At 46.3% G+C, this 18,011-nt stretch overlaps 1 long non-coding RNA gene across 9 annotated transcripts; it reads right to left on the bottom strand.

Annotated features, from left to right (window-relative positions):
- Positions 1-60: 60 nt before the first annotated feature.
- Positions 61-17,755, bottom strand: LOC122164584. Of its 9 annotated transcripts, none has more exons than XR_006170264.1 (9): positions 17,543-17,755; positions 16,772-16,901; positions 15,595-15,738; positions 13,582-13,729; positions 12,551-12,619; positions 12,210-12,374; positions 1,000-1,109; positions 411-550; positions 61-152 (listed from the first exon to the last, which is right to left on the bottom strand). It is a non-coding gene; the product is annotated as an uncharacterized LOC122164584 (long non-coding RNA). The 9 variants fall into 9 exon arrangements; XR_006170263.1 differs by having other exon boundaries at positions 12,210-12,377; XR_006170269.1 differs by having other exon boundaries at positions 411-520; positions 12,448-12,619.
- Positions 17,756-18,011: the final 256 nt, after the last annotated feature.

Below are 18,011 nucleotides of genomic sequence, written 5' to 3' on the forward strand. Positions count from 1 at the left end.
GGGCCCTCCCCTGGAGGCAGGGGGGCGCCGGGGCCCTCCCCTGGAGGGCCCGGGAGGGAGGGGGTGCTGGGGAGCCTTGCTTACCTAGAAGGAAAGTTGCTGCTCTGCTCTCAACAACTTCTTTTCCAGTGTAGCTGGTGGAAAAGGTCAGTCTAATGGAAAAATAAAACAATGGAAGTGCCCTTAAAGCTTCCTTGTGAGAGGTCTGTGAGACCAAATCACTTTATGGTTCTGGAGAGTTTTTTGCCTTTGTGTGTCTCTTGTAGTTAAGTTTTAATCCTTATCTAAGATGATGCCTTTTGTGAAAAGTCCTCGGTTGTATCGGGGGGCAGGTAATGTAAAGGCTTAAAAAAGACTGTCTATTTAAGTAGCGGAGAATTGGGCCTCTGTTTTAAGAGAAATATTTTTACCTGTTCTTCTCCAGGTTTGCATCAAGAAGAACGTCTATGCGTGGCTCTGTTCTTCCCATTTCCGTGTGCTTCCCCCAAAAACTGGAAACGTCTGAGGTTGCTTCCGAGTGCTGGGAAGCAGGTGATGATGCATCTGTTTTCTTAGAAGATTTCTCAATATTGTTGTTATTATTGTTTTTGGAAACATTGCTTTTACCGAAGGCAAGAATGCTCTGTTAGGAATTTACATTACTAACGTGGACTACAATAGAATGGCTGAATGCGGTTACCTTAAGTTTTTGTGGAGGCCTATTTGACTTCAACTTAACAAAACTAAAACTTCTGACTTTATCCGGGGGAAAAAGAGAGGATGTGCTGGTTATTTGTGTACTTAAGACTCATTCCTTAGCTATGAGCCTAGCTTAGTTATCTGAGGGGACGAGAAAGGGGACGAAAACTCCTCCTCTTGCAATCATCAAATGAGCTTTCTATGTTCTCTAAAAAAAAAAACCCACCGAACTAACAAAACCAGGAAGACATAAATCCGTATTGAACGTTTTAACAAGTTATCTACTTCAAAACTATAATGTATAAAACTTGCATTACTCACTGAGCTGAATTGTGTGGTGTGCTTCCTGGGTGTGCCGCGTTGCGGTTGAATTTCAGAATCGTGTTCCTTCTTGAATTTGGTAGAGCTTCCTGAAGTTGAAGGCGAGGGACCTGTTGGGAGAGCGGAGCGATGACAACTCTTTCAAAAAACTTAATCTTTTTAAGTAAAGTACACTGATAATTCCCTGCTTTCTAGCTAGATAATGCAAACTAGAGCTTCTCAAATAAACCCTTTACCTTAGCTTTTATGAAGTTAGTTTCCCTGCGCTTTCACCCCCCGCTGTAATGCCAACGACTCAAAGCTGTCCTCCTTTGCGTTTGCCTTGCCCGTAAAATGAAGTGAACTGCGTTTGGTTTCTGCCTTTGTGTGAGATCTTTGTGTGTAGTGGGTTGCGTCTCAATAGAAGAGTTGGCAATTATTCATTTGCTTTGCTGTAAATTGTTTTGCAGAGTAAGATATTAACAAATTCAGGATAGAAACTGCAGCTAGTTTACTGAGCTGTAATGCTGCCCTAACGTAATTGCAACTCTGTTTAAGTGACGAGGTGACTTTGTTCATGAGGAGAAAATGGCTGCGGGCCGTGAGCGTGTCATTTCCTGCGGACAAGAAGAACGCGAAATAGAAAAACCCTCCGCAGGAACTTGTACTACTGAGTTTTGGGAGGAAAGTAATCAATAAACTTAACATTGCAATGAAGTGTGTGTATAGGTGGTGTTTGTTTACAGAATCAAAAAGTGGGGGTTTGGAAGAGACCTTACCCTCCTAGCCCTGTGCGCGACCAAGACAGCCTCCACTTCCATCTCCACGAGTGTTGTCCAAATGCTACCTGAACTCACAACTGGGGAAGGGACTGCTGCCACCCCTGCCTGGTACGGTGTGTGCATCCCTAGGGGGAGGGCGCTCCGTCTCCCGCCTGTCTGTCACCTGACACAGCTCTATGCTGTCCCGTCAGGGCTGCTTGCTGCCGCTGCTCGGTGGCTGCCTACTGGGTGAGGAGCTGTAGCCTGCTGTGAAACCTCCCCTCGGCCTCCTCTGGGCTGAACTAAGTGTAAGAGCGGGGCAGCTTGTCACAAACCTTTACCCCCTGGCTCTCTCTGTCTTATATCACAGAAGCAAAAAGGTGGGTGGAAAAGATTGCTAAGATCATCTAGTCTAACCCTCGACTCCTCCCTGCCCCATGCTTAACGTGTGAAACTCAATGCAACAGCAGCCCTTTCCTCAGCACCTCAACAAACAGAGACTCCTCCTGCTCCTTAGGTATTCTTGTGGAAAAGAATTTCTTCTACTTTTCAACCGGAACCTCCACTAGTGTAACTTAGGGCTGTTCCCTAGCACTAAGCTATGTGGGAATAAAAGCGGATCTTTCCTTCGCTACAGCCTTCTTTGTTGTAGTTGTGGAGAGTGAGCTTTAGCCCTCCACTGGACACTCTAATAAAATAAATTTTTTTTAAGCTGTGGTCATAACTGCAGGCAGCACTCAACTTAAGGGTGCGCCACTGCAGAGCAGGTGGGGTACGACCAGGCCCCATGTGCTGCAGGTAGGGTTGGTCCTCTTGAGGACTGGGGCCTCCCGCTGGCTTGCATTTAACTGATCCTGGAATGCAGCTCTCCTTCCTTCCCAGGGGGTGGCTCACCAGCCTCTCGTCCTCTAGTCTGTACATATAACCAGCATGGACCCATCCCTGGTGTGGAAACTCATCACACTTGATGCTACTGGGACCGTACAGCATACTGCTGCATTGAGATCTCTGTCCAAAGCCTTTTACCCACAAGGGCTCAAAAGATCCTCCTCGTTTAGTGTCGTCCACAAACTTACTTGATCCACACTCAAGTCCCCCGTCCTGAAACTGAGAAGAAAGCTGGCTCCGAAAACAAGCCCTGTGCACCTTGTCTAGCCGCTGTCCACCAAGCTCTAGCCATCCTGTTTAACGCTGCGAGCCTCTTCTTATGGGGCCAATTAATAGGTCACTGTTTTGTTGGTTTAAACAATTGTGATTGGAAATGCTGCTTTCTAAGGCAGAGTTCAGTTTTTGGACATGCTTGCCTGACAGGGATTTTCCTTACTTACTCAAACAAGTAATACACGCCTAGAACTGAACTACATGTGAAGAAATTTCTGTAATCCGGGCATTCTCTTAAGCGGCTGAATACTGCTGAGCAGTGATTAGCTCGGACAAACAGTTAAAAAACAAGGAGATGGCAAGTAATAACCACAACAGACAGTTGAAGTTAATGGACACATCCCTCTAATATAGGAACATAACACGAGAAGCCTTAATTGGTAATAAATTAACAGCTAATGACTGAAGATCTCCTCCTGCTAACCGTTGGCTGTTTGTAACCCCTACGATCCAAGTTATTTCAATATTCCAATTTTATGCATAGTGATGCTATTACTACACGTTCCACTCTTGATACCCTGAATGACTGAGTGACAAGTACAATTTGCAGGTATAAGGCCTAAAACCACCAAAAAACCCCTTCCGTATGTCCTGGGCGCGCACATTCTGAAAAGAGCTTCCGCAATAACTGCCTTTATAATGTATTTTTCCTTATAGATGGAAGACCCTCTTTAGTGTCTCTTTATCCAGAGGCCCAGCCTGGCTTTAAATGTATTCTTCCATCACTGAATAAAAGAAATGATTTGCTTTTCCTTTTTTTTTTTTTCTTAAATGTTATGGTAAAACAGAAATCAAAGCTCTAATCTTTAACTCATGCGGGCTTTGCGACCGTGAACAGCATTTGACTGTTTCCAAAATCTGACCCTTGATCCTTCCTTGCTTATGTTGAACATCGGTCCCTAATAGCGCAGGACATGAGGAAGCTCTAACTTTCTCCCGTATCTATACTCACGTGTGATAATAACGTGCACAGTAATTTGACTAACGCATCGCATTGGGTTACCCAGTAAGAACATGAATTCCCCCCAAAAAATGTACACAATGAATTTCAAACTACAGGCATTTTTAAAAACAAAAAACAACGACCAACCAACCAACCATCCAAGAACAATAGTAGGTCTTTTAAACTTCTTTACCTGATTTAACGGTTCGTAGGTTCCTAAGTATCAGACGCGCCAAAAACCAGTGGTAGAAGCAGGAAAAATAAGGAAAGAGGAAAGCTACAGACATGGTCTTACACATCTCATTGCTTATAGCATAAGCCATTTAAGTTACCTACACACAGCAGCCTTGGAGAAGCCAGGCAGAACTGCTTCCCAGAGAAAAGTGGAATGATGAGAAGAACTTGAAAAGGAATAATCGCATGGAAAAAGAAAAATCGAAAGGTAACCGAAAAGAAAATCCAGCGCCTGGCAGCTGAGGGATTAACCACCGTGGAGAACTTTCTGCTCCTCCTTCTCCCAGTCACTCCCGACAAATATTTGAGCTTTTAGTTTTTTAGCTTCAGTAACCCTATACTGAAATGCTGAGGTTCTCTACGTGGTATAAAACAGCCCTCAGATTGCCTTCTTATTTTCCTCTTCAGACCGCTGGAAGTGTGATTCCACACGAATATCCTACGTGGTCGGAATTTCTGAGCGTGCTCACACCATCCTCTCGACAGATCGCAGATAACTTCATGAATGAGTAACCGGCCAATTAGGGGAAGTTGGGAGCTAATTTAATTAATTAATTAACAATCAGATAACAAAATTAAAATTAAATGTTCTTTTCTAAAGAAAAAATGGAAATAAAGCTGTTTCAGTGGGGCGCTGAAACAAGTCTCGGTTCTCCGGCTCAGAAGCGCCTCTCTGTGTCAGCCTTACAGTTTTGCTAAAGACGGGGAAACAGAAGAGAGTGCTTTGAACTTGGGCTTCCAAACACTGAATTACTGTATTAGCTATTATTAGCTAAGATTAGCTATTTTCTCCCTTGAGCTAAAGACAGTCAGACCTAAAAACTCCCTGTCAAGAAAAATCCCTCGTCCACTTTGCTAGTAACTTTGAGAAATTTCAGCCAAGAGGCAAAAGCATTTCACCTTGGGAGAGGAGTTCCCACGCTTTGGAGTCTCTGTGATCTTAAAGAGGCGCTAAGTACGCGCAGAACCCCTACAAAGCGCATAGCGTGTTGGAAGCCTCTGTCTCCACAAAGGGAGGAGGCGACGCCGTACCTAATCGTCAGGACTCAGCAGTGAATGAAATGGGTTTGCAGTAAGGTGCCCCTCAGCCAGCACAAGGCCCCGTCTAGAGTCCTGTGCCCTCAAAGTGAGAAATACTGGGAGCTGTGCGAGTGGGTGCAGAAAAAGCCCTACGGGTGACCTAATGGCTGCAGCATGTCTCCTACGAAGAAAAGTTCATGGAATTGGGTTTGTTTAACTTGGAGAAGAAAAAGCCTCGTCGTGGCCTTCCTAGCACTCGAAGGAAGCTTTACAACAAGAAGGGGATCAACTTCTTACATGATCTGTGTAACAATACAATGTGATAGAGATCACAACAACAACAACAGCAGCAGCAGAGTAGCATAGCCTCCGGCTGCAGCAAATGACAATGAGCCTAAAAGCAGCAGCTGAAAAATGAAGGGGAAAAAAAGCTGCTTACCCTCAGAAGACCACAAACTCACCAGACAAATGGCTCCTGCTTCCTCTGCCGGCCCTTAAATGAGGTCTGGGAAGGGGTGGATCCTGGCTCCACCCCTAGCAATAGCTCAGGTACATTGGATGCACCTGAGTTTGCCTGGGTGGGCCCTGACTTCTCACCAGGTGCTCAATCGCTGCTTCAGGCTGTGACTCGGCATTTCTGCTACAAACTGACAGTGATAGGACGAGGCGGGATGGCTTTAAACCCTCAGTTTAAACACTGCCCTGAGGCAGTGGCTCGGCGTTCTTAAAAAGGTTGTGACTGCTCCGCCTCTGAGGGCCGTCGAGGCCGGGTCAAATGGGGCCCTGGGCGTCCTGATCCAGTGCTGGCAGCCCTGCCTGTGGCAGAGGTGATTGCACTAAGTGATCTTTAAGGTCCTTTACGACACCAGCTTTTCTACGATGCAAATGGATCGATGGAGGCAGAACCAATTATTTTCTTTTTTACACATATTCACGGTATATGATTAGATTAGTATTATTAAATTAGATTATGAGGTATACGATTAGGTATATGATTAGCCCATTCCAGTGCCTGACCACCCTTTCTGAAAAGTAATACTTCCTAATGTCCAGCCTGAATGTCCAACCATTCCCTCTGGTCCTATCACTAATGACACGAGAGAAGAGGCGGACCCCCAGCTCACTACAACCTCCCTTCAGGAAGTTACAGAGAGCAATGAGGTCTCCCCTGAGCCTCCTCTTCTCCAGGCTGAACGTTCCCAGCTCCTTCAGCCTCTCCTCGTACGGCCTGTGTTCCAGACCCCTCACCGGCTTTGTTGCCCTCCTTTGAACACGTTCCAGGGCCTCAATATCTTTCTTGCAGTGAGGGGCCCAAAACTGGACGCCGTACTCGAGGCGCGGCCTCGCTAGTGCTGAATACAGGGGAACAATCACCTCTCTGCTCCTGCTTGCAACACTGTTTCTGATGCAAGCCAGGATGCCGTTGGCCTTCTCGGCCACCTGGGCACACTGTCGGCTCACGTTCAGCCGTGCGTCAATCAATACCCCCAGGTCCATTTCCTCTATGCGGTCCTCCAGCCGCACACGTGAGTATCTACATGGTGCACCCTTACAGGCATATTCTTCAGCTGGGCAACAATGTATTTCCACAGTTCAGCGGCCCAAACAGGTTAACCCCTCTGCTGCCGGTTGTTTTTTTCCCAGTGCTGCGACCACCCCCATGAGGCATTTGCCACCATCCATGAATCAGTATAAAGATAAAGCACTGGCCGCCTCTCATGTTCGGCAACATCTAAGGCTGGCTGGACAGCCTTTATGTCTGCGAACTGCAAACTGACATGAGTCTCCTTTTCCTTCGGTGGCCTTTGCCACGTAAGGCTCCACACAGCAGCTTTTCATCTGCGATGCTTTCCCACAGTACAACATGATTAGTCTGTGAACAGGGTAAATTTCTTTCCAATTTTTGGTAATTCACTGTATGCTTCTTTAGCACGCGATACTTCCCCTGATTATGTTCCACATTTCTTGCTTTCAGGCCAGTGCATAATCACCTCTAAGATTCCCAGCTGACTAAGATTCCCCATCCGTGCTCACTGTGTAATCAGCGCGCTCCGGTAACTCCAAGTGGCATCTGTGGCATGATGGGCAGAGGGAACCTTTCCCTTGAACATCCGGTTCAGCACTGGCAGTCGAGGTTGCTAGAAGGAGCTGCGTTTCAGTACCGACTGCTTCGGAAGCGGCCCGAACCCCCTCATTCGCAGCAAAGATCTTCTTTTCAGCACTCTTCAGCCCCCTTGTACGCTCGACTCCGGAAACCCAGGGGTCGGCCTCGGGTCTCTCCTGAGGCTCTTTGCCACAGACTCCATGTGGGACTTTTCTCTCCGGCAGCAGTATAGAAAATGTTCTTTACGACCTGTCCTGTCCATCCTGGCCCCAGGGCCGCAGCATGGGCTATCTCCTGTATAGCCCATATATCTCATAAATATATAGATATATATGTATAGCTCATATATCTCCTCCTGTAAGCCTACTGCTGCTCAGGGCTCCACGTCAAATTATGCTTCTTCCATGTCTTACAATGAGGCTGTAGTTTGGAACACGTGTTCTCCAAAAGCCCGCTGTGGCCAGAAAAGATGGTGTCTCTGTCTTGCTACAGGGTGGAGACGTAGCAGCGATTTAGGCGGTCGCATGTCCTGGGATGTGACGACGCCCATCGTGCCATTTTAATCCTAGGAACTGCTTTCCCTAGGCGGGCCCTTTCACTTCGCGTCACTTCATAGCGAAACGAGTTAGCAGAAGAATTTGGATTATTCACTGCGCTTTCCTGAAAACTTCTGCTGTACCCCCCACACAACATCGTCAATAGACTGCAGATGCCTGGGAGCGCCTCCCTGTTCCAATGCGGTTTGTATCGACCCACAGCAAATGGTTAGGCTGTGTTTCCACCTCTGAGGCAAACAGTTGCAGTTGTACCGAGCGCCCCTGGAGATGAAAGCAAACTGGCCTGCGTTCTGTGGCCAAAGAAAGGGAAAACAAGGCATTAACAATGCCAGTGTTGGCATACCACAAGGCTGCTTGTGACTCCAGTTCGTACAGGAGTTCTAACGTGTCCGGCACAACGACCCTCAGTGGGGTGTGACTTCATTCGGGCCGCGGTAGACTACCGCCAACCTCCACGGGCTTGGCACACTTGCCATTTTGGGGACGTCAAAAGTTGAGTGAGGTGGGCTTATTGCTCCCTGACTCTTTAGCTGACGAATCACCTTACGAACGGGAAGCGAGGAATCCGTGCGGGTGCGGTACTGCTATCTGTGCTATGCTTTTGTAGCAACTGGTACCTGTTGTTTTCCACTTGCACTTTTGAAAGAATCCGAAAAGATGTTTAGCAGACAGAGTTTTAAATGTCGGACCGACTCAGCTCCGTTAGGGAACGATAAATGAACTTCTTTTATGGAACAAACCTTACGCACTTTTGCACTGTGCAGAACTTCGTAAACTGCAGTTCCTCACCGGAAGCGCAGCAGCAAATCGAATCGAGCACGACTTCTAAAGTGAAGACTCACATCACGGACACTGGAAATACCAGCAAAGCTTCTACACGAAGCACATACTTACTATATTAACTTATAGTTTTATTTAACTTATAGATTATAGTTATATGTAACTTATAGTTTCCTAGGAGGTTTCTGGAATGTACGGAGGATAACTTTCTGATGCGGGTGATGAGAGAGCCGTCAAGAGGATCTGCCTCACTAGACCTGCTGTTCACAGAGGTCTGGTGGGAGATGTGGAGGTCAGGGGCTGTCTTGGACATAGTGATCGTGAAATGGTGGAGCCAGGAGGGGGACCGGCGTAACTGCTACCTTGGAATTCTGGAGGGTGGACTTTGAATTATTCCTAAGAGAAGCAGGGTAAATCTCCTGGGTTTCAGTCTTATAGAGTAAAGGGGTCGAAGATGGCTGGTCACTTCTCAAGAAGAAATCTTAAAGGCACAGGAGCTGGCTGTCCTTCGGAGATGCTAAATGAGCCAGCAGGGAAGAAGACTAGCGTGATGAATAGGGAGCTATTCTTGAGACTCCGGGAGCAAAAGAGAATCTATCTCCTGTGGAAGAAGGGATGGGTGACTCAGAAAGAGAACGGAGCAGTTGTTAAGATGTGTAGAGAGAAAATCAGAAAGGCAAAAGCCCGGCTTGAACTCAACCTGGCCGCTGGGGTAAAAAGGAACAAGAAACTCTTTTACCAATACAGTAACAGTAAGAGGAAGACTAAGGAGAATCTCCATTCTTTACTGGATGAGGCTGGGAATGTGACCGCTGAGGAAAGGAAAAAGGCAGATGTTCTGAATGCCTTCTTCATGGCTGTCTTTAAAGGTCAGACCAGTTATCCTCAGAGAACTCCGCTCTCTGACCTGGTAGTCTCAGCTGCGGGGCGGACTGAACCCCCCCCGATTCAGGAGGACGCCGTTAGAGACCTACTACTCCAGCTGGACTGTCGTAACTCCATGGAGCCGGATGAGATTCACCCGAGAGCGTTGAGGGAACTGGCGGAGGCCGAGCCACTTGCCCTTATCTGTCAGCGCTCCTTGTTGACTGCTGAGGTCCCAGGAGACCGGAAGCTTGCCGACATGATTCCCATCTACAATAACAGTTTTAAGGAGGGTCCGGGGAACTGCAGGCCCGTTAGCCTGACCTTGGTGCCAGGGAAGTGTACGGAGTGGACTGTCTTGGTGGAGATCACGCGGCATGTACGAGACGACCGGGGGATCGGGTCTAGCCGGCACGGGTTCGTGCAAGGCAGGTCCTGCTAGACCAACCTGATCTTGTACGATCTAGTGACCCATCTGGGAGATGAGGGAAAGGCTGCTGATGTAGTCTACCTAGACTTCAGCAAAGCCTTTGACACTGTCTCCCACAGTATTGTCCTGCAGAAGCGGGCAGCCTGTGGCGGGTACGCTCTTGACTGCATAAGAAACTGGCTGGAAGGCTGGGCCCGGAGGGTGGTAGTGAGAGCTAAATCCAGCTGGCGACCTGTCAGGAGTAGCGTCCCCCAGGGGTCGGTGCTGGGGCCTGTCCTCTTCAATATCTTTATTGATGACCTGGATGAGGGCATTGAGTGCCCCCTCGGTAAGTTTGCAGATGACACCGAGTTGGGTGGAAGTCTCGATCTGCCTGGGGGTAGTGAGGCCCTACAGAGGGATCTGGACAGGCTGAAAAGCTGGGCTGAAGCCAATGGGATGAGTTTCAACAAGGCCAAATGCCCGGTCCTGCACTTTGGCCGCAACAACCCCAGGCGACATACAGGCTTGGGGCAGAGTGGCTGGAAGACTGTGTAAAGGAAATGGACCTGGGGGTATTGATTGATGCTCGGCTGAACGTGAGCCGACAGTGTGACCAGGTGGCCAAGAAGGCCAATGGCTTCCTGGCTTGCATCAGGAACCGTGTGGCCAGCAGGAACAGGGAAGTGACTGTCCCCTGTCCTCGGCTCTGGTCAGGCTGCGCCTCCAGTACTGCATCCGGTTTGGGGCCCTCGCTGCAAGAAAGACAGTGAGGCCCCGGAGCGGGTTCGAAGAAGGGCGACAAAGCTGGAGAGGGGTCTGGAGCACAGGGCTTATGAGGAGTGGCTGAAGGAGCTGGGATTGTTCAGTCTGAAGAAGAGGAGGCTCAGGGGAGACCTCATTGCTCTCTGTAACTTCCTGAAGAGAGGTTGCAGTGAGCTGGGGGTCCGTCTCTTCTGTCATGTAACTGGTGATAGAACTAAAGGGAATGGCTTCGAGCTGCGCCAGGAGAGATTTAGGCTGGACGTTAGGAAATACTACTTTTCTGAAAGACTGGTCAGGCACTGGAATGGGCTGCCCGGGGAGGTGGTGGAGTCACCGACCCCGGAGGTGTTCAAAGAACATTTGGATTTTGTGAGGAGGGACGTGGTTTAGGGAGAAGTATTGGTGATAGGTGGATGGTTGGACTGGTGATCTTGAAGGTCTTTTCCAGTGTTGGTGTTTTGGTGATTCTGTGATTATGATTCCTTGTCGATGAGCAGATGCCCAAAAGGTAAGTGGTTTCATGTCCTATTTTGAAAATCTCTTCTTACTTTCCGTGTGACGTGAATATCTCATATGCTACGGTTTCCCTTTCCCAAAGTTATCTGTTACCTCTCTTAACCTCGGCAAAGTTATATTCCTCCATCTGAACACAAATCAGAACATATGATTTTGGAGACTCAGTAATTAGAAAATTACAATATTACGAATAGGCAGAGGAATCATAATTAATTACTGCTCTGTATATCTTTAAAGGTGTTTTGAACTTTTTGGTGAAGAATGAGATCTCGGGCTTGTTCCACTGTTACACTGGGATGGAATCCGCTCCCCACGCCCTGACCTAGAGGTTCAGGGGCCTTGCAGACGCTTGTATTTCCAAGTATTTTAAGTTAAGTTAAAATAAATTAATAAAAACCAACAAACAAATACAGTTAAACTAAAATAAAATAAATACAATTTCATGAGTTTAGAGAAAGTGAAAGCATTCTGTCAGCCCCCGGCTCCACAATCTTTGAAAGACTTCTACACGGTTCTATCGGTATTTCCTTTCCCTTGCTTAACAGTTCCATACACTTATATTGGAAACCTAATTTGCCTGTGCTGGGATTTCAAAGGAGTTGAAAGATGTTAATTTCGAAGTGAGAAAATGCAGTGTACTCGAGAGGAAGTGAATGATCCAACCGCAGCTCCTTCTTTGCCAAATAAACTCCTGAGTACTTTACAGAACATGCTGGCAGATAGCACGTGCCTTCAGGCTCAAAATAATCCCGACAAGCTAAACTTCGCCATGTCTAGATCTGTTTAGGCACAATATTTCATCACTCTAAAACTGCATATTCATTATTTTATGCAGATGACTAAGCTATAGTTTTGCTGTAGTAATGTAATACCTTGTCCACTGAATTAGAACGCCCAGACCTCTTCAGTTTGTTTAATTCTCCCATTTTCCTCAGGGAAACCTGGAGGATCGCTGTGTTTATATAAGCTGTCCAAATCCAAGTTTCGAATTAATGATTCCGTTATCGGACAAAGGCAGACCCAACGCGTTTTCCAGATGGCTTCAAGCACCAATTATCTGAGATTTTCCAGGAAACCCGAACTTCAGGGTGAAATTGCCAGAGAAAAAAATACTAACCTGAGTTTGGGACATCCCCCAGCTGCACTGTCACCTTGGTCCAGGTAAGGCCTGACTTCCCAAACGCCGTGCGTACTGCTGGATGTAGCGGAACTCAGACAGCATTCACATGTGCCGTCGGGCCGTGCACACTGCTTGTCTCAAAATCACGATTCCACTGATCTCCTGCTAGAAAATAATTTACAGAAAGAAGGCAGATATCTCACTCACCTCACACAATAAAGGCATTCAAACATACGTATTATCCAGAAGCTCTCATTAGCATCGCTGGCCAATTCTGGTTCGGTTTTTGTATGAGCAGAAGCGTGGGCTTCCTGGGAAAGAGCTTCTGATGATCGTACCACAATAGCTGGTCGCAGAACTGGTAGCCGGGTAACAAATCCGTCGCCCTCAAAAGGAACGGTCTGCGGCTGGAACAGGAGGCAGATTCTCTCGTACCACGTCCTCAGTTCCTGAATACTTAGTCACCGTGCTTTTGCCACAGTTTTGTTACACACGGACAAATGGACATTTGTGCAATCCTTTTGGCCTGACGAACATTTGACGGCAGGGTGATTAATGCCTTCTCCTTGGTATATTACTTGTTACCTTATAATTTTTTGTTCTTACTCAAATCTGTCCATCTGCCTGACAGTCTGCCCAGAACGCCTTATGAAAATAGTCAAATAAAATTAAAACAGCACGGGGAGGGAAAGGGTACAGAGAAGAATGCTTAGCAGGGGAGCTAAGCGTCAGGTAATAGCTTGACTCGTTCTTCACAAAAGCTGAGCAGAATATGGCAGCCTTAACGTCAGCTGCCAACTTCAAAAAACCTCACACCTGTGACAAGAAACTCTCCCTCTTAATTATACCTCGACACTGTCCTCTGTAACAGAGCCAGTATTTTGCCAGGAATAAACATCGCTATTTCTTTCCTAGGCAAGCTGCTTGGCTGTTTCAATTGTCTTTTAAACATTAAGGAGCTGGAAACATTCGTCACATCCTGTGCTGTTTACACAGCATCACGCAGTCCCCTTTGAAACCAAGACGCTTTACGGCAAGCTCGACACGCGGTTCCATCCAAACATTTGCTCCTGTATTTGCCAACCACAAACAAATTTCTGCAAACGCTGAGCAAAGCTTTAAAGGTTCTGACAGCCACCCAAAGTTGTGCTAGCACGACGGCCGAGGAAAGGTGGTATCAGGACACTCGGCCTCCACCGCTACTACCTGGATGTGGGAAGAGACGTGAACGCAAAGCGCTCACTGCTCCGCACAGCACAGCTCCGGGCAAAGACTTGCTGCCCGGCCTCTACAACCCTGCTCTTCCAAAGCACTGGAGAGCGCAAAGAGCACAAGGACGGTTAGAGAAAAGTGTGAAAGGGTAACTTACGTTGTATAGAGAAACACTGCGAAAGGACTGCTGTGGTTTCTTCAGTATTTTACACTGACGTTGGAAGAGAAGGCAGTCAAAATAGGACACCTACAGAAATCTCTCTTCAATTCTCTCTCTCTGTTCGTTTACTCTCCAGTCGCTGCGCCTGAAGAAATGCAACAGTCAAAAGTTTATCCCTGCTATTTCCCAGTGATGCGGCCGTCTCTCCTTGGCGATGTACTGACAATGTAAAATCAGACAAGAGCAGGGGAGGCGAGAAGCAATCTAGCTTGAGCCTGAAACTTCTGAACTGGGCGTTTTCTGTAAAAGCTGCTTCAGTGTCAGAAGCTCCCATCGCCACGCCAACTTGCAGAGCGTGGACTCATCCATCTGGTTTTCGTAAATTGCAAATTACAAGCGAAGCAGGGAACGAACACAGCCCGGTTTTCGCTGAACTCCCCAGGCACCAGCCTTACAAGTAACCCGAGGTACAAAGGCTTTGTGAACAGCGGGCCAGCCCACGCCGCTCTGCTCTCCGTCACGCGTGTGGCTGGGCTGGTGGGCTGGCTAACTCCCCAGGCATCCCCCTGCTCTGCGAGCGGCGCGCTGCCCAGGGATGTGCCGAGCGGCGCTCCCCCCCCCGGCGGAAAAAAATGAGCCTGCAGCATCCTTCCCAGCATGAACAGCCTTTTCGGAAAGGGAATTTAAAATAAACACGAGGTTAAATAAATAAAAAAGACAAACTGTGCGTTACTTAAAACAGTTCAACAGTTTAGGAAGTCAATTAGAACAACCTGATGTTTATTAATAGCGAACAGAACGCAGGCGCCCGTACTTCAAACATTTCCAGGTGGGAAGGAAATACACTGCGGGTTTTTTTGATTTGCTGTTGTATTTTCCTCTCAGAATTAGTGGAGAGCTGCCTGACGGAAAACCTCTGAGATGATCCTGCCCATTGATTACCACAACGAGCATTTTAATCAAAAGCATCATAAAGTCTCTAAAAGCACCCATTCAAAGCTGGTGACTCCAAGCTCCTAAAGCCATGTTCGCTCTCTATTTTCAGCTACTTCAAGGTCCTGATTAAATTGAAGTGCCAGAGGCTTGAGGGCTAACACACCTTTTTTTTTTAGACAGTTCAAGGTCAGTAGTAAACTGCATTGTTTTTCTAACACAAACACCGAGGAAACTATTTCCCCCTTGTCTATATCAGATAAAGAAGTTTTGTGTTACTTGAAATCAGAAAATGTTATTTTTGTGTTCTTTTTCTTTAAAATATCATCTTGTATTTAGCCTTTCGTTTCACCTGAGGACTTCTGCAAGCTTTTCTACTGGGAACGATCTCACTCCGTTTAACACTGAGAACCTCCAAGGGAGGCAGCTTTCCTCAAAGCGTGAATCGGTGAGTCGTTAACAAAATAAAAACACCGCTGTAAATGGTCTGCCTCAAAATTCCAAGGCTTGTCACTTGCTCCATTTCTCTCTTTGCTTGATTATGCTCCTCTATCTGGATTAGAACCGATATGACTAGATTGGATTGATACTTAAAAAAAATAAAAAATAAAATAACTAATTAGTATATGCAAAGGAGGAAACTATGAACTAATTTTATTCATGTGTATTTTTGCCCGTGCTGTTACAATTCCTTGCGATAACTGTAGAAGTCATAGAATGATTTCAATCGAATCTGATAGACTGCCAGAGTTCTCAAAGATATTATATTCCTACAGCTTTTGTGAAGACAGGCAGCCCTCCAAGATGAGTGAAATACAGTCTTGTGATCCAATATAAAAGGCTACACATAAGCTCAGTCGTATTATTAGACACACAAACAAGAAGTACTTGAGAATAGATTTCATGGGTCCTACTACTCAAATGCTACCACAGTTGTACACCTTCAGCCTGCATTCTAGCTTTTCTCTGTCCACGCAGAAACATCAGAAGATATCTTTTTGATACAGCAGTAAACGCGGCTTGTTAACAGTTGTGTTATTTTTCCTCTCACTTAGTGATCAAGTAAAGTGAACTCACTCTTTCGGGTGTTACGAGCAGCGGCTGTAGGATTGGCCTGAGTGGCTGGAGTGGCTTCCCGGCACCGCCGAACGGCTGAAATCCACTGAGTCATCGCACGTAGCAAACTATTTCCCCCGTGCTCTCATTTGGCAACACTAGAGGCTAAATAAAAATTTGGATGGGAATTTCTTTGTTCTGTAAAAAGCTTTCAGCTTTCAAGAGGAACGTGCTTTAAAATTAAGCCTTCTATAATTTGTAGCTTCTTTGAGGCAGAACGGGGGTTTTTATATCACAGAATAATCACGTTATCACAACGAGCTCACTACAGAGAGACTACTGTAAGCCTCTCACTACAAACATTGAAGTCCTTTCTTTAATCCACTCCCCCACAGCACTCTAAATTACCTCCCTCCATCCCCAACTAATGATGCGTCTTGAAACATGGAACAAGGAGAGCAATTCCCAGACTAGATCGTGTGTAAAACCTGTATCGTGTCGTATATTTTCAAGTTATTAATCATCCTCCATTTGCAACGTTGGTTTCACGGCAAGTAGATTAGTTTATTAACTTCTGTACTTCGATAATCCTGGATGCAGCTCTTTTGACTTACCTTTTTTGGAGGCTATTTATTTATCTTATTCAAACAACCACTCACAGGTTATGCAGTGAGAAGCTCTGGTTTAGAGAATATCATATTGTAATATATATACGCTTAATTTCTTTCTACTTGGTTGGCCATAAAAGTATTATAAAGTTTACATAAAAGTATGCAAGTCGTGGCATTTTCTCACTAAGTTCTCCCACATTTCCTGTTTTCTGAACTTCCTCGAAATTGAATGCGTTTCTCATTATTCCAATGATCCGCATGCTGTGCTGCCGGTACCTGTGCCTGCCGTTACCAAACCGCGCAAAGATCGCCTTCCTCCTTCTGTCAGTTACTCTCGTATGCATCCCAGCTTTGTCATAATCACAGGCCCTTTTGGGGGGGGAAGTTCCTATTCCCTATAGTTCTTGTCTGTTTTTATAGGCGTTTTTAACCAAATAAAAAACCTAAAAAAAAAACCAAAACCCGCAATACATAACGCTTTGTTGACTTCAAAATGGAGTCTGGACAGAAGCCATTCCTTGGATCCGTTCTCATTCATTCATTAATTTACATTCTATAGAAATCGGGCGAAGAAAAGAGGGACTCACATTTACAAGGAAACCAACAGCATTCCTCCTGTTATTCGGCAGTAAGTCATCTTCCCTGACAATTAGGAGCAGATTCCCACTGTCCTAGTGTAGGTGTCCACTCAACTTCTCCAGTTGAACAAATGACGTCCTGAAAAAGATACAGGTCTTTTGCTAGGCGTGGACATAAGAAAGGGAATTCAGATCGCAGAATCAAAACACAGAGATAAGCTTCATTCAGTAAAAAGGTTCAGTCGGGTAACTCAGCAGACTGTTTTAAACAGTTTACTCATTTGCAACGGCTGCAAGCACCCGCTAGATCAGCACAAATGCCAGACCCTGACTCTCGGCCAGTCCCCCGTTGCCTGCCTTGAATACAGTTCTGTTGTGGAGGCAGCGTGTGCCTGCTGGCCCATGTCAAGACTGTCTTTCTCAACTCCCGGAAAATCAGAAACCCCTTTCCTCCTTTTTCGCTTTCCCAGAGAAAACATCTCAAAAGCTGATGCGTAATAGACCCCACTGTTAGATCTACGTGTGGGCGCTGTCAGTGCTTTGCTTTATACAGCATCCAGATTTAAAAGGATCAGTGTGATTTACAGAGGTAAGGAGAACCAGCGAACAAATTTACGTAGCGTTATCCAGTTACCTAAAAGACTCTGTGGGCAGTGAGGCCTAAAATCATTGGACTAATCTTTTCTCTTTGACATGCTTTCTTTATGGGAGCAGTACCTAATCCCTTGTTTTCAAAGACTTCTCGGAAATCCAACTTCTTCAGCTTCACTGTTGACTTACTTTGTTACATCTGAAATGTGTGGTTTTAACAAATCCCACTTGTGTCTAATCCTTCCTTCTCAGACAATCCATAGGTCCGGTTACAACAATAACTTGAAAAACTCCGAAAAACAGGAACACAAGCCATGCTTCTCCCCGCTGAAGTCTCGTCATTCGTTTTGTAGCCGTTCATTTGTCTCCTAGCTTTAATACAGAACTCTAATCCTGGACCGTGGCACTCAAAAAGGAAAACGTACAATGCTTAATTATAACAAAGGAACCGATGTCAAGTTATTTTATATCAAGCTTAACTTTCCAAACTGCTACGGGAGAAAGTCTCACTTAGTTCCAAACACAATGCCGCAGCTCACAGAGGTTGGTGCGTCTCGCTGTCCAGGCGAGGCTCCTTTCTCCCAGCGCTACCTACCTGACTGACTCAACTCTGCTTACCCACGCTCCCGAAACAATTATGCTGGGGAGTTAATAGCGT

Source organism: Centrocercus urophasianus, unplaced genomic scaffold (assembly GCF_019232065.1).
Source record: "Centrocercus urophasianus isolate 14NV4802_14NV808 unplaced genomic scaffold, USGS_Curo_1.0 seq_260, whole genome shotgun sequence".
Classification (NCBI taxonomy): Eukaryota; Metazoa; Chordata; class Aves; order Galliformes; family Phasianidae; genus Centrocercus; species Centrocercus urophasianus.